Source organism: Protopterus annectens, chromosome 1.part0 (genome assembly GCF_019279795.1).
Source record: "Protopterus annectens isolate FY-2018-M chromosome 1.part0, PAN1.0, whole genome shotgun sequence".
In the NCBI taxonomy this organism is placed as follows: Eukaryota; Metazoa; Chordata; order Ceratodontiformes; family Protopteridae; genus Protopterus; species Protopterus annectens.
The window spans coordinates 641,950,310-641,963,011 of record NC_056725.1 but is presented as its reverse complement, the minus strand read 5'-3'; the positions used below and the strand labels follow the sequence as shown (position 1 = coordinate 641,963,011).

At 42.0% G+C, this 12,702-nt stretch overlaps 1 protein-coding gene across 1 annotated transcript in view; it reads right to left on the bottom strand.

Moving 5' to 3' along the window:
* LOC122793178 (guanylate-binding protein 1-like) overlaps positions 1-12,702 on the bottom strand; it is a 2,019,684-nt gene that overhangs the window by 1,318,592 nt on the left and 688,390 nt on the right. The gene's annotated exons all lie outside the window — the stretch shown is intronic.

The window sequence follows — 12,702 nt, the reverse complement described above, 5'->3', positions numbered from 1 at the left end:
AGCTAAGCTCAGCAGCTTACATGTAACCCATACGTCACTAGATGGGCTGCAAACTGGCTGATGGACGGGACACATAACGTCATAATCACTGGTGCCATGTCGGACACACACCCAGACACAGGTGGTGTCCCACACACCTCTGTCCTGGGACACCTCTTGTTCAGCATTTATGTCTCAGATGCTGAAGCAAACGCAGGAGGGTTGTGGCAGACAACGTTCCCACAGGACTGCAATCTGTGCACCATAGTCGTTACACCAGCTGACACACACTTCATACAGACTGGGCTCACGGAAACGGACAACTGATGCAAGGGTCATGACCGTATAGGTTCAGAGGTTCTGATGTTCGTACTAGGCTATCTGCCCTAGGGCATTTATAAGCCTAGCCAGAGTGTGTGTGGCTTTCACCACCCATTAGGATGGAATACTACGCCCATTTCGGGTTTAGTATACTGTGCCTCTGTCTAGTAGTGACACAGAGATGACCCCCGGGGTAAACCTACGAACACCCATCCACTCATCAGGACTTCTCTTAAATAGAGTTAGTGAGGGGCACTGCCTAACATGGATTGGGATTCTGTCCTGAGTGTAGGGAGCCTCTGGGTTATGAACCTGTCCCTCCAGCATGTCCTATTTATTTATGTGTTGGGGTTTACGTCTCTTGCTCTCGTGGCTCTGATGGATTTGGATCTTTTGAGATGGAGCATGTCCATTACTTCCGGATTGGACATGGCCTTGGCCGTTAGGCACAGGTCACCTCTGAGTAGGCGGTATGCGACTGCATAGAGCTAGGGCTTTGTCAGTCGGGCAGCATATGACATATGTATGAGACCCTTTATCCTCTTGGTGAGGGACTTTTGGGGTCTTTCCGACAGCTGCAGGTGTCAGATAAGATACATCCCAGATGGGGCATTATACTCAATCATTGGCCTAATAAGAGATGAGTACAGGGTAAAAGGCAACCTCCTTCTATCCGGAATTGGACCAGCAACCTGAGGATGACCTGGCCACTCACTACAGTCCCCCGCTCTACCAGCTGGGCTACTGCCAGTACATGTATAGTCATCCCCTTTGGGGAAAACAAGGTGCCCACTACCTATCACACAGACAGTTATGCACTGAGTACAGACATCATAATCAGACACCTGAGTACTCATGTCAACAGCAACCTCTCATTTGACACCCACATTGCCATACTGGTTATACAGACTGTCTACCTTGGACACCTTGTCATGACAGGATGACATCCAGATTACAGGAGGTCATTGTACCCCTATACTCCTCCCTTATCACACCCATGATTGGGCACAATGCCCCACTTGGCATGTACCTCAGCCAGCACCTGCAGCCGCTGGAGTAACCACTACAGTACCTCACCAAGAGGCTCACGTGTCTCCAACACATGTCTTATTCTGCCAGACTAAATATACACCAGCTCTATTCAGTAGCATACCGCATGCTCAGAGGTGATCTGTGCCTGACATACAAAGACATGTCCGAGCAGAATGTGAGGTACATGCTCCACTTGGGTAAATCCACATCTGTCAGAAACACAAGAGCCACACACTCATAGCTACACACAGGTATGGATACAACTTGCTGGAGGGATGGGTTCATAACGCAGAGCTTCCCATGCTGTGCAACAGAGTCCAAAGTCATGTTATGTGAGGACCCTCACTGACACTCTTCAAGGACAACATTGCTGGGTGAATGGGAGATTGAAGGTCTACCTCGGGGGTCAACTCTGTGTCACTACTAGGCAGAGGCACAGTATTGTATATCTTTTCTGTACCACTACACGGGATGGCGAAAGCCAGATCACTATGACTAGACTTACATATGCCCCAGGCCAAATAGCCTAGTACTTAGCTGTGGAACTGTGAAGGATGGGGTATCGTAGGTTTGTCCCAGGGATTACTCACATGTCATTGTTAGCCAGAGGCACAGTGAAGTAGACCTTACAAAGGGCACAGTATACTGACAGCATGGGGTGGCGTGAGCCATACAGAATCAGCCTAGGCTTATCATCCCAACAGGGCAGGTATCTTAGTATGAACCTATGAACCTTTATGTTGGGATCTGTGGTCCACCACATTTGTGTTTGTGTATGGACCTCATCTACACTTCACATGTACAGTTCATTGTTGGACATCAGGTTGTGTTCTTGCTGGAGACATACTTTGTGTGTGAACCTAACAGGCATTATGCTGTGCCTGCAGGTTTGCCATGGGATAGTTTGCATACGATTGTCAACATCCTCTTTGCATGCCCAATCTTTGGTGCTGTATAGTGTACTAGTTCAGTACTTTCACAGAGAATTGGTAGTATTAAGGTGTTCTTCTGGCCCTTCACCTAGGTTTCTGTTGCAGGTCAGATATTACCATTCTCCGTGCTGGGGTGTGTTTGGTCTGCATGCCTCTTTGTTGGTCTGCATGGATGTTTGTGTTTCCAGACCTGCCTATTGCAGACACTGTGGGGGTGACAACAGCCTTTGCCAGTATCCACACAGCCAGGTGTGCTGTGTGTGCCATCCCTGGCAGGTGGTGCACTCTGTCTTGGACAGCATGTACTCCAAGGCTGTCAGACATTTATTTCCTGTGACTTGCATAACTACTTATGCCAATTATTGTCCTGGGTCATATCTTCGTAGTGTGGCATTGTGCTGGGTGCAGGTGGGCTGTTGTCGGGGATGTCATGTTTGCATATACTAGACAGTGTTACGTGTCTTAACACATGGCAATCTTGCCTCGGGTGGTGCTGCAAGGCTGCCTATGTCGGATGCACATACTACACACCATGTACATGTTGGACTACAGGTTGCGTCATGTTAGGCATCCCTGTTACTATATTAGTGTGACAGATAGGGGTATCATTCCCAGGGTTCCTACTGTGCCAGTGTATGTGCTATGCGTTGCCTCTTCGCCAAGGCCAGGGCATATTGGGCACGCCTCCTTCTGCCTACTGGGGCAGGCTCCGGTTGTTCCTCCTCCGAGTCACGCTCGTCCTGTGGTGGCCTTGGCAATGGTGGGGGGCTGCCTGGCCCACCCCTCTGCTGGACCTGCTGCAGCTGTTTCCGCAGGATCATGTTATGTAGCATAGCACACACCATGACGATTTGGATACATGTAGTTGGTGTGTACTGCAAGGCTCCACCAGATGTGTCCAGACACCGGAACTGTGACTTGGGCAACCCAAACACACGCTCTATTACATTTCTTGTTTGTGCGTGTGCCTCATTATGGCGTTCCTGTTCAGCTGTGTGTGCATTTCTGATGGGTGTCATCAGCCACGGCTCCAGTGCATAGCCAGCATCCCCCACTAAATGACCATGTGAGATGTCCCCAGTGGCAAATGACTGGTACAGCTGCGTCAGATGCCATATATGGGAGTCATGGTAGCTTCCAGGGCAGACAGCACACACATTGGTAATTATGCCATGGGCATCACACACAACCTGGCAGTTGATGGAGGGGAAGCCCTTGTGGTTGATGTAGGCCCTACCCCACTCACCAGCCGGTGCCTTGATGCGTATGTGCGTGCAGTCAATTGCACCCCCTACTCAGGGTATTCCGCTATTTGATGGAAGAGACGCATATTACTGGCCAATACCTCACGGGAGTTGGGGAAGTATACGTGATCTCTGACATGTGCTGACATGGCTTCCAGAAACTGGTGCAGTACCCTGGATGCTGATGCCTGTGAGATCCCCATCATATCGCCAGTTGGTCTCTGGAAGGTACCTGTTGCTAGAATTCTTAGGCCAACACATACCTTTGTTTCAATTGGGATGGGTTCCCCTCTGTTGGTTCTGTGTGTGAGGCGTGGCCTGCACAGCTCAACAATTTGCTGCAGGAGGTCTCTGTCCACTCTATAGCGCTCCACTATCTCCAGCTCATGTAACCCCTGATAGGTGACCCTGGGCCTATACACTCTTCTCCGTCTCCTTACTGTGGGTTGTCTGGCAGCATTTGCATTGTCACTACCCTCAGCAAATCGCCTATGTCTTATTAGGACAGCTATGGCAGCCCCTAGCATTTTTGTCTGAGTGAAGCTTTTTTAGTTTTCACTTCAATAGCTTACTCCTGTGTTGCAGTGTGTCTCTTGACAGAAACATACTGCTGTGCTGTTTGCAGTGTTTTAAAGTTGTGGGCTGGGCTGGAAGTCTGCCTGTGGAGTTGCCTGCTCCTAATTGTTTTCACCTGCAAGCTCCAGCAGTATTCCCTATGTACTTCCTACTAGTTATGTTGCTTCCTTTTTCCTCTCTGTTTCCTCTGGGTGGAGCAGCACACATTTCAGTGTAAACACGCTCACAGTGCTTTATACGCGCGCACACATGCTTCCACGGTGTTTACTTTGCTTATTCAGGTTTAAACGCGCACACACTAGCGCAAACAGCCTTACACGCCTTCATACACGCTCCCACATGCTTACTGTGACTTACACGCGCACACCACCAATTACACACGCGCACACTACCCTACTCGCGCCTCCTGGCATGCACACATGCGCATGCACGCACTGCAAGAAACTTTGGGTCTAGCAACAGTGTACACCTTCCATTTCTTGGCTTTTCCATGCTCTGCCTGTAGCACACCCCTTTCCATGATGTGTGTCTGACATCTGTCATATAACACTGTTCTCCAATACACTGCATTTCTTTCAGACATTCCCCCCTGTGATATCATCTATCTCTTACTCTGTTCCACCCCCTTTTGTAAGTCTTACACTACACGGAATGTGCTCATTTGCTATGTGACATTGGGATTCAGTATCCTCACACTCATTTACATAGGATTGCCTACTAATGCTTAGTTACATGTCTTACACTTGGCTTCCCCCCTTAGCAACCACTACACGGTGGCCATCTTGCTGTAGGTTTTGTGGTCCCTGCATTGTAAATCCATGTATTTCATAGAACCCACATCTGTGGGTTTATAACCCTCGTTTTTATGTTTTATGAAGCGCGCCCCGTTTGCGCGGGGTTGCGCTAGGTTTAAACATTGGCGATCGCCGAAAAAAAAAAATTATTAATTGCACATTTTTCCAGCTTGCTTCCATGCCAATGGCCACATATTTGGCCATTGGCATGCTTCCCCTTTCATATGCACGCTTAATTTGGAGCTGACATGGCTCCAGTGTGTTTTTTGCAGAAACGTACTCAGTTCTCAACTGAGTACATTTCTGCAGCTAACACGTCCATTACATGGGCTGGTATTGCCTTCGTGGATCGCTCAAATACCTCATTTGCATGCCTTTCGGCTGCAAATGGGATATTTAGCATATCCACGCCCAGTCCGTGTAAGAGACGTTTTAGCTGGTCTCTTACACGGAGTTTAAGGCTGTTCCTGGATCGCGAGGCTTGCACGGAGCGTTACACGTCCGTTAAACTCCATGCAAGCCTTCGTGAATCCCCCCCCATGTTTATTGAGATATTTATAAACATATGAACATATATGTTTAATTGTATAATTAGAAATACAAATGATACTGGATATCTCCCAAGATGTGCAACTTACAGTGCAAATATTAATGTCAGTTTTCTTTAACAAAATCTAAGATTTTACCTAATGTCATGCAGCAGTTTGTAAGCCACTTGTTTTTTGAAGTATTAAGACTATATAGGAATACTGCTTATTTTCATAATTACTAACAAACAACTAGCAATATTTCCAGTATAGTGTTTTACAAACAAGCACTTTCAGTGAATTGTCCTGTCTCTCACATTGGTGTCTCATAGCATAGCACTTTTATAAAATATAGGTCTCCCAGTTATGAAAACATGAAGATAAATAGGGAAATAAGAATAATAAGCAACAACCAAAGACTAATTTCCCCACTGTAGGACATCCTACACTAATCATCTTAGTGTCATTTTGGTAATAACTTCTTGTCCTTTCTAATCCTGCCTATTATTAGCTGGTAAGTTACTTAGTTAAAGAAGCATGACCCAAACAAGCTCTGGACAACATAATCAGGTATGGATGTGAACTGGATGCATACAAAAAAGGCATTTCAGGCTTTAGTGCGTTAATGTAGATTGAAAACACTGAAATATATTTTACTACAGTTTGGCTTCATCAAGGGGAGATCATGTCTGTTAAATATGGTTGACTTCTTTGAGACAGCCACCAAAGCCATAGACAAGGGAAGACGGTGCACACCGCCTACCTTGACCTTGCCAAAGCCTTCAACATTATTCCCCACTCGGGCATAACAGATAAACTCTCTTTGTATATTACCAGATGGGTAGCAAACTGGCTCACTGATAAAAGTCACCTAGTCATAAAAGGGGAAACTGCCTCAAGCAATAGACCCATAACAAGCAGCATACCACAAGGTTCAGTCTTGGGGCCTCTGTTATTTGGGATATACTTTTCTGAGGTGCAGGCCAAAACCAGTGGGCTATGGCTGACCAAGTTGCAGATGACTGCAAGCTGGGTGCTGTCATCAATTCCCCCTAGTGATGTGGATATCCTCCAAGAGGGTCTCACTCAGACAAATGACTGGTGCCAGAAATATGGCCTCAAGCTGAATACCAAAAATGCATCATCATCCCCTTTAGGGAGAGTGCTGTCCCTACAAATTATCACATTAATAACAACGTCCTAAGCACGCAATCAGTTGTGAGGGATTTGGGCACCCAGGTTGACAGCAACCTGACTTTTGACCACCATGTTGCTTCCGTTGTATGGAAAGCCTTCTACATGACCCACCTCATAAGTAAGGGTATTTCATCCAGGGACAAGGAGGTCATAACATCCCTGTATTCTTCCCTTATAAGGCCCATTATTTAGTACAACGCCCCTTTTGGCATGTACCTCGCAAAGCATATACAGCAGCTGGAGAGACCACAGAGGTTCCTCACCAGGAGAATCCAGGGCCTCAATCATCTACCATACACAGATAGGCTAAAAGTCCTATCCCTCTACGAAGTTTCATACAAACTCCTCAGAGGTGACCTCTGTTTGCATACAAGGTGATCACAGACTCCTCCTTGATGGGACTGCTGCATATCTGCAAGTCAAGCTCCACTCGAGTAACCAACACACAAAGGTCAACCTGGTCTGTGACATAAACAGGACTTGTTGGCGGGACAGATTTGCTTCCCAGAGACTCCCCCATCTGTGGCATAGACTCCCTCTCCACGTCAAGCAGAGTACTTCTTACGCCATTTTAAGCGCAAACTGGATAACTGGATGGGAAACAGAAAATACACTCTTGGGATTCCACCCGTGTCCCTGCTGGACAGGGGCATTGGGTGCTGACTTGTCTAAACATGGGCTAAACTCTTGGCTAGGCTTATAAGGGCCTCAGGGCCAATAGCCTAGTAATCACCTATGATCCCATATATATATATATATATATATATATATATATATATATATATATATATATATATATATATATATATATATATGCAGCAGTGGGGAGAAAGAAAATAAAAGATAAATATAAGGGCAAAGACAGAAAGATCCGATAGCATGAGGACATTAAGCAAAGCTGGAAACCAAGGTTTTTATAAGAGCACAATGAAAAGTGAATGAAAAGATTTGACAGTATAATGTAGTCATCATGAACAAAAAATCTAAAAAAATTAGAAGACAGGGATTTAAGAGTTAGGATATGTAATGGTGTTTGACAGAGAAAGAATGGCAGCCTAGTAAAACTTTATAGAAGCTGTAGTTAATAACAAAGAGTTATTAAATAGGACTTTCCAGTGGGGGTAAAGTGTTGCAAAGACACATCCATAATTGACTGAAGTGTATTCTTACTTTTTGATGGAATTGGCATAGTTGATATTCACCACTTAGTTTAGCTGAAATAAAGTTCCAAACGTATACAGCTTGAGTAGAGAGTATCACCATACTGGTTATTTGATTTAGTAGTGAGTTTTAGGTTTAGCTGCTGCTGAGATCTCAGTTAACTGGCTGGGGCACAGACGCACCACTGGTTGGATACAGAAAGACACGTGTCTGGTTTATATATGGTGTACTGTGTGCCATTTTAAGTTAGCTGGATGCCAAAGTATGTTGGAGCTCTAACCACTGCGCTTGATGGATGGCAATAAAGTGATGCGTTTTGCTGAGGTGGTTTGTAGAAGATTCTGCAATAAAATACAATAAAATCAAATCATGGGACAGCCTGAAGGCTTGCATTAAACCCCCAGAAGTACAACTAATATACCGAATTAAAGACCTTTTCAAATTCAACAAATTCCAGAGCCATAGGGTTCTGTCACCTCATTACTACCCTGCATTAAGGTGATTAAAAGTCCTCAGATGGTCCATGCTAGAATGGCTCAAGATGAGCCACACTAGTCTAGTACATTCAATTGCGTGAGGTACGACTGCAGTTACTTATCTAGGATCTATGAATGCCTTTTTTCTCCTTTGAATTTCTCCAAAGTTAAGCTTCTAATACCTTGACAGGAAGTTACCTCATTCTTAAGTAAAGATACATCATGAAAGTAGTAATGCTTCATTCTTTGATATTTGCCAAGACGGCTCTTCTTAGCACCCATAGTCTACCCAGAATTCTCTCCTTCTGTGGTTCGTATGATATTACCTATGTTGGTAACATACTTAAGCACGCTTGAGAATTCTTTTCTTTTTTTTTTTAGCCAGATGGCTTGTACAGTACTAATGACATTACGCAAAGTTGTCAAAACAAGTTTTTTATGTAAGTATACAAGTGTACAAGACAGACACAGAATGAAACGTTTTGAAAGTATAATGTAGTCATCACTAATAAGTAATGAAAAGGTCTTTTCTCCACATTACTCTAGTTTCTGCTTGCACATCCTGGTATTTTGTTACTTTACATTTCTTAGTATAAGTAAGATATTATAATTACTAGCTGTACCTATGTTAGTATTTAACACTACTTTTGTTCTTTTTGCTTTGACTACAACATTTGGCTTTCTTGCTCCTACTTTCTTGACTGTCAGTACTGGATGATCCCATGTGAAGATATATTTTTTTCATTTTCAAGAATTCTTTGTTGTTCATTCTTCTCATAAACCTGCTCGTTATAGTGTTTGTAAAATCTCCAGACTAACATTAATGTGCTTTTCTTATATGGAACCTTGGTCATAAACATATCACAAACAGGAACTGTTTCTAGTTCTGTACTACAGGACCTACATTTTTCTGTATCTTCCACTTTTTCTACAGAAGTTGTAAACCAATATGTATGCATTTTTTACTTTCTTGAGCTGCTGCTATTAACCTTTCATGTTTTGGCTTAAATTCACCTCTCCTAAGCCATTTGTATGTCAGATCTTAATCACTATGTGGCTGTTCCAGCAGTCCTCTACATTTGTCACTATAATTGTGGGTTTTCCTGTTTTCTTTTCTTCTGGCCAAAATATTTTAGTTTTGGGCACTTTGTCTTGCCCTCTACCCTGTTTATGTACACTTATGTTTTGATTTTTATTAACAGAGCCTTTCAAAAATGCTTCGGCTAGTCTGAGCAAAAATGTCACTTTAAACTTGTTTTCTCCATAATTTAAAACATTCTCTGTGTTTGGATTTGATGATTTGACCAAGTCAGTGAATATTTATTGCCCCCGAACTGCAGTCCTACTCATGCAGTCAGTTTCAAGTAGCCCCATAACACTTTTAGGCTGACGGTCATATAACTGTGCCATGCACTAGTTTTACATATTATTTCATACATAATTCATACATACTCCTGGAATCAAGAGTCCTGCCAGTGATTGGAATAACATTTTTCATCAGCATGATAACCCACTACTTAATTTGGACTTGCATCTTCCTGCTACTCTGAAAAATACAGGTACTGTGGAAAATCTTAAAGAATTTTATAATGGTCTCAGGGAACTTGAGAATGATCTATATAAATTACATAGACTAATATGGCAGAGAAGGCATTTGGAAGTGAGCCTTCACTTCCGTGTGATACCTCGGGGCATGCGTGTTCTATGTATGCCCACTTATGGTGACAGCCACCCTGAAATGTTGAGAAAGTGGCAGCAACTGAATATAGATCTTAGTAACCAGTATATAAGACTTTTGATCGATTACTTTACTCCAATTGTAAATGAATTAGTATTAAAAGTAGAGGCTTTGCATAAAGATCTACTGAATCAGTATAAAGGAGAGGTTTATGAAAGAAAGTTTGATGTAATGTATGTACAAGTTATTGCTTATAGCGACAGATTGCAACAGCTGAAATACAAGAAACTACAGAGAGACTATCAGGACTTTTTGTCGGGCCAGATCTTTGTTTGGCCCAAAACTGGTGATCTATCTAACACTCAACAGAACAATTTGATTCATCCTGACAATAATACTGTCAACGTTACCACTTCTACTGAATCCTTGAGTTCAACTAATGCGGAAATGATGTCATCAGCAGGAAATAGGAAGCAAGATGAGTTGCCTGTGAGGGACATGCCACCTCCCAATCAACAAGCCCTAAAAGATTCAGATATTCTTGGAGCTAAACCAAAAACTGCTACAGGACTAACCCAGAATGCTTTTTTGCCATGCTCCGTACAATACAGAGCCCAAACATCGATGAGGTCCAGCAGTCGAGGGAGGAGAAAGAGGAAGTTCTCGGGTGAGATAACCGAGGTAAGGAGAAGAAACAGGAACTGAAACAGCTTGTGTTTAATTTTTTGAGTTGTGAATTGAATATATTTGAAGAAAACCTTTTGAATAAAGGACTTTCCTTTATTCCGTCACAAAGCAGCAATCTTGCAGAAGTTCTAATTGATTTACGTCTTTTTGTGAGAACATTGACACTAAAAGTAATGTTTAAGGATGCAAATAAGACTGACTATAATGTTAAGGATCAGTTTAAACGTAAAAGTATGTTTGTACCTACTCTTTCTTCTAATGTTGAGTGCTTTGCACAGCTATGTGAACAAGATTTTTATGAATATTTCTCTATGTGTAGATCTAAACATTTATATTATAATTTAAATGTAAATGAGAGACGTTCCCTTAAGAGTTTACAACAGGATCCTAGTTTGGTGTTCAAGCCAGCGGATAAGGGGGGATGTGTAGTGCTTATGGACGCTACCCTATATACTAAGTTAATGTTGAATATGCTTAATAATGCAATGGTTTATAAGTCCATAGATTACAAACAATTAGTCTGCACTGTGAAACAGGTTCATGATACTCTATATGATCTTCTCATGTGCAGACAAATTTCCAAGGAACTTTATGAATATTTTTTACTGGATTTTCCTTCAATTCCCTTAATTAAAGGTCTTCCAAAAGTACATAAGGGCGTTTTTCCCCCTCCCTTATGACCTATAGTAGCTGGTGAAAAATGGGTAACTGAAAACATCTCCCGCTTTTTAGAATCCAAACTGGGACCTTTAGCTAGAAAAATACCTTCTATTCTGAAAGACACCTATCAACTGTTGAATGATTTACATGTTTTAACTGAAGGCAATAGAAAAATTCTGTCATCGCCTATTATTTTGGTGTCTCTAGATGTTAAAAATTTCTTTACAACAATCCCTAATGAATATGGGATTGAAGCCATTAGGGAATTACTACACAAAGATGGAACTTTTGACAATGATTCTCATATGCTTATTTGCACATTACTGGATATGGTTTTGAACAATAACATCTTTTTATTTCAAGATACTCTATATGCACAGACATGGGGGGTAGCCATGGGCACCCCCCTGTGCGAATTCATATGCAAATCTGGTAATGTACCAATGGGAATGTAGGTTTTTGTTTAATAGTACATTCTTCCAGCATATTTTACTGTATAGACGTTTTGTAGATGATATACTAATAATTTGGAATGGGGACAATGATTTACTGGGACATTTAGTTCCTTATTTAGAATCTACTACTGATTTCTTGAGATTCACAATGGAAAAATCCCCCCACAAGATAGATTTTCTGGACATTACCATCTCTAAGGATCCAGATGGTTTAATATCTACCACCCTCTACAGAAAACCTTGCTGGAGAAATGCAATATTACATTTTAATAGCATGCACCCACGACATATATTCCCAAACATTGTCAAGAGTCAGTTCTTAAGAATCTCTAACTTATGTAGAAATACTATAGATAGAGACACACAGTTAGAAATAATGGATGAATTATTTGTTGATAGGGGTTATTCCATATCATTAGTAAATGAAGTGAAATATTCAATTTTGAATCCAAAAATTGTAACAACTGAACATCAGAGATTTAAGTTTACTTATAAAGCTCATTCTCATGACATCAAGGTGGTGTTTATAACCAAGTATACCAATGATATTAAATATATTACTAATATCATCAGGAAGAATTGGAATGTGCTACTTCTGGATACACAGGTTGCTGAAGTAGTTGGTAAAACACCTACTTTTAGATATAGAAACAGCAAAAGCTTAAAGAGATTATTATGCTCTGAAAAGATAAATACATCTGTTTCAGATATTAGACAGTCATTGAGACATGGTACGTTTCCATGTAATAGATGCAACATGTGTAAATTTATTTCTAATGATCAACAGTTTGTTGTTCCATATTCAGATTACATGTTTATACCTAATTTTTATGCTACATGTGAATCCAAGAATTTAGTTTATCTGGCTACTTGCGTTACATGTAGGGCATACTATGTAGGACTAACATCTAGAAGATTAAAAGATCGTATCTACAACCATAGTTATGATATAAGGAAAATGAATTTAACAAATGCCTTAGCTA